Source organism: Schistocerca gregaria, chromosome 4 (genome assembly GCF_023897955.1).
Source record: "Schistocerca gregaria isolate iqSchGreg1 chromosome 4, iqSchGreg1.2, whole genome shotgun sequence".
In the NCBI taxonomy this organism is placed as follows: domain Eukaryota; kingdom Metazoa; phylum Arthropoda; class Insecta; order Orthoptera; family Acrididae; genus Schistocerca; species Schistocerca gregaria.
The window spans coordinates 434,257,762-434,261,732 of NC_064923.1; the positions used below are offsets into that span (position 1 = coordinate 434,257,762).

At 47.0% G+C, this 3,971-nt stretch overlaps 3 non-coding genes across 3 annotated transcripts; 2 read left to right on the top strand and 1 right to left on the bottom strand.

The window, feature by feature from the left end:
• Nucleotides 1–1,026: 1,026 nt before the first annotated feature.
• On the bottom strand, nt 1,027–1,101 carry Trnas-cga (transfer RNA serine (anticodon CGA)). The gene has a single exon. It is a non-coding gene; the product is annotated as a tRNA-Ser (tRNA).
• Nucleotides 1,102–1,371: 270 nt separating this feature from the next.
• Nucleotides 1,372–1,446, top strand: Trnas-cga (transfer RNA serine (anticodon CGA)). Its single transcript has one exon. It is a non-coding gene; the product is annotated as a tRNA-Ser (tRNA).
• Nucleotides 1,447–1,671: 225 nt separating this feature from the next.
• Nucleotides 1,672–1,746, top strand: Trnas-cga (transfer RNA serine (anticodon CGA)). Its single transcript has one exon. It is a non-coding gene; the product is annotated as a tRNA-Ser (tRNA).
• The last annotated feature ends 2,225 nt before the right edge of the window (nt 1,747–3,971 follow it).

Sequence of the window (3,971 nt, forward strand, 5' to 3'; positions counted from 1 at the left end):
CAACGACTGTGATACAACTTTTAAAATGATGGACAAAAGCAATCAGTCATCCTTTCCTTACAGGCTTGGCTATCATCCCAGATCAGTCCGAGTCGATGCTTAACTGGGTTTTTATTGACATGTCGAAACTGGAACAGTATAAATCCTGAAGTGATCATTATAGTTACACTGCTTTTTTAGGTCTCCGTACTTCAATCCGTAAAATCTAAACACTTAAAGGGTCACTTTGTTGTCAGTCTATCTGCCTGTCTGTTTGTCTGTCTGTCCGACTGTTAAAATCCGTTTTTTCTCAGGAACGGGTAGAGATACCAAGAAATCTATTTTATGCATATAGTCTCTAAGCACTGTAAAAAATATAAGCTTCTAAGTCAGTGCAATCAAAAGATACGGCCATTTTTTGGTACTCGCAAACTCACTCATCAGTCCTGTAGGGCACTTTCCGTTAACGTAAATGTCGTGTGAGTAGGGCCTCTCGTCGGGTAGACCGTTGCCGGGCGCGTCGATGGGGATGAAATGATGATGATTAGGACAACACAACATACAGTCCCTGAGCGGAGTAAATCTTCGACCCAGCCGGGAATCGAACCCGGGCCCTTAGGATTGACATTCTGTCGCGCTGACCACTTAGCTACCGGGAGGGGTGGAGCGGGGGAAGGGAGGCGCACTTTCCATTGACCTACAATTATGAAATTTGGCAAGGAGACAAGGGAAAGGAAAAATTCCGTAAATTGTTAATTGATAAATATATGACACAAAAATATTTTTTTGGCATTACAAACTTACATTGCATTCGCGATCCGTCAAACATCTCTGGAACTACCGAACGGATTTTGATTTGGTTTTCAGTAATAGGTAGAGTGATTCACGAAAAAGGTTTGTGTGCATAGTTTACAAATATTTCGTGATAACTGGCTGAGTTACAAAGAAATCCCCTACCGCCGAAAACTGTGCCTTAGGCCAGAATGAGATTTTCACTCTGCAGCGGAGTGTGCGCTGATATGAAACTTCCTGGCAGATTAAAACTGTGTGCCCGACCGAGACTCGAACTCGGGACCTTTGCCTTTCGCGGGCAAGTGCTCTACCAACTGAGCTACCGAAGCACGACTCACGTCCGGTACTCACAGCTTTACTTCTGCCAGTATCCGTCTCCTACCTTCCAAACTTTACAGAAGCTCTTCTGCGAACCTTGCAGAACTAGCACTCCTGAAAGAAAGGAAACATCCCCCAGGCTGTGGCTAAGCCATGTCTCCGCAGTATCCTTTCTTTCAGGAGTGCTAGTTCTGCAAGGTTCGCAAAAGAGCTTCTGTAAAGTTTGGAAGGTAGGAGACGGATACTGGCAGAAGTAAAGCTGTGAGTACCGGTCGTGAGTCGTGCTTCGGTAGCTCAGTTGGTAGAGCACTTGCCCGCGAAAGGCAAAGGCCCCGAGTTCGAGTCTCGGTCGGGCACACAGTTTTAATCTGCCAGGAAGTTTCATATCAGCGCACACTCCGCTGCAGAGTGAAAATCTCATTCTGGAAACATCCCCCAGGCTGTGGCTAAGCCATGTCTCCGCAGTATCCTTTCTTTCAGGAGTGCTAGTTCTGCAAGGTTCGCAGAAGAGCTTCTGTAAAGTTTGGAAGGTAGGAGACGGATACTGGCAGAAGTAAAGCTGTGAGTACCGGTCGTGAGTCGTGCTTCGGTAGCTCAGTTGGTAGAGCACTTGCCCGCGAAAGGCAAAGGTCCCGAGTTCGAGTCTCGGTCGGGCACACAGTTTTAATCTGCCAGGAAGTTTCATATGCCTTAGTCATCTGGCCGTGATAGGCATCGCTGCCTGGCTACCTTGCCACGTCAACGCTAGCATCGCAGGTCCTTTATGGTTCAAATGGCTCTGAGCACTATGGGACTTAACTACTCTGGTCCCCTAGAATTTAGAACTACTGAAACCTAACTAACCTAAGGACATCACACATATCCATGCCCGAGGCAGGATTCGAACCTGCGACAGTAGCAGCCGCGCGGTTCCGGACTGCGCGCCTAGAACCGCTAGACCACCGCGGCCGGCGGTCCTTTATGAACTGCTCATTCTACATACAAACATTCCCTGGCACCCTATGCCTGTGACACGTGCAGCACCTGTGATGTTTCAGGGCAAAGTAATATTTTTAAGTAATACACAATTGCATTACCATTGTTTAGGATTAGGTCCGATGGTCCATAAAATATCCGTTAAAGAATTCCTCAGAACTGTTAGACACTTGCATAACAACAAAGCTCTATGGCCGGCTGTACCGTTTTCTTCTCTAGGAACTTCCGTCAAATCTCACGAGTAATCGCAACTGAGATGAGAGAATATGAGGCCAACGCGTCTCCACTGTTAATATAACTCCGAAATTAATAAAATGAATGAAAAATCACAATAGCGAATGCGAAATTATACAAAAAATTCAAACTTAAAATTTAAACAGTCCCGAAAATCTTGGAATTACTACTAGTATCGATATCGATAGCAGGGAAAACTCGTCAAGATTCACGATTACAGGGATGGAAGAACTGTCTACGTATGTAAATAAATTTTTGCGGAACCGTCAGATCACGAGTCTTAGTCTTACTTGTCTGGGTTTTCTTTGAAATGAGTCAGTTTTACTGCACGAAAAGAAAATTAGATTTCTGGCATTGTCGGGTGTATTCAAGACGTTTAATAGCACTCCGATGCTTCTACATATGTTTTTAGACTGTGCATTAAAACCAGGAAATCGTCGTTCGCTGCAACAAGGCACACTGGGTTGCAGGAACGTAATGTCATCGGCAAAAAGCCGGCCGCGGTGGTCTCGCGGTTCTAGGCGCGCAGTCCGGAACCGTGCGACTGCTACGGTCGCAGGTTCGAATCCTGCCTCGGGCATGGATGTGTGTGATGTCCTTAGGTTAGTTAGGTTTAAGTAGTTCTAAGTTCTAGAGGACTAATGACCACAGCAGTTGAGTCCCATAGTGCTCAGAGCCATTTGAACCATCATCGGCAAAAGGTTGCATTGGCGCCTGACAACGAACGCCTCGAGAACGGTGTCGCAAAAGGCCAATAGAAGAGGTATCCAGTGGCGTGCATAGCATGAGATTACAGAGTGTTGTTTGAGAGGTGGCACACCATTCCCTCACTTTAACAACACTGTTATTCATATTAACATTCATATTTTAGGAAATGATTTCGTGTTCCCCCGCACTACATTTGCTGTGTGTGGTTCATGACATTTTCTGCTTAGGAAATTGTGAACAGAATGTTCTTGTAACTGCATGTGTAACCTGTAGAGAGCTTGTACCAAGGGGCCGTTAGCGTAGGCAATCAAGAAACAGGAATGAGGTGAATTGGGGGCCATACATGCTGAGCGCTGCGACCCGGCAATGTGAGAGATTCTGGGAAACAGTATTGAGTGGTTCTTACATGCAGGGGGAGTTCTGGCTGAAGTTCTCTTCTCTTTCTGCTTGGGATCGCAGAGAAGGGCGCCGGTTTGCAAAATATATTAACTGGGCCAGGCGCCAGTCCGTCGCAGAAGATGGCCGGATTGCTGAAAGTGGCTGGAGGAAGCCATTTAAGAGAGACTGCTGTAAACTGAGCTTTTGTACAGACAGTGGGAAGGTCAAAAACTCCACGCCTTCTGGTGTTAGAAGCTGGGAAAATATGGACAGATCAGCTGGTATACATGTCTAGTGTAACCACCCCATGACGCCACTGAGTCGCCAGGTTGTTTTAGTGAACGGCAGTAAGAGATATTTCACAGACCCGCCAGGATAGCCGAGAGCGCTAACGCGCTGCTTCCTGTACTCGGGTAGGCACACCGGCCCCGGATCGAATCCGCCCCGCCGATTAACGACGGCCGCCGGTTTGCCGGCCAGCCTGGATGTGGTTTTTAGGCGGTTTCCCACATCCTACTAGGTGAATACCGGGCTGGACCCCACGTCCCTCCTCAGTTACACGACTCGCAACATTTGAAACACATTCA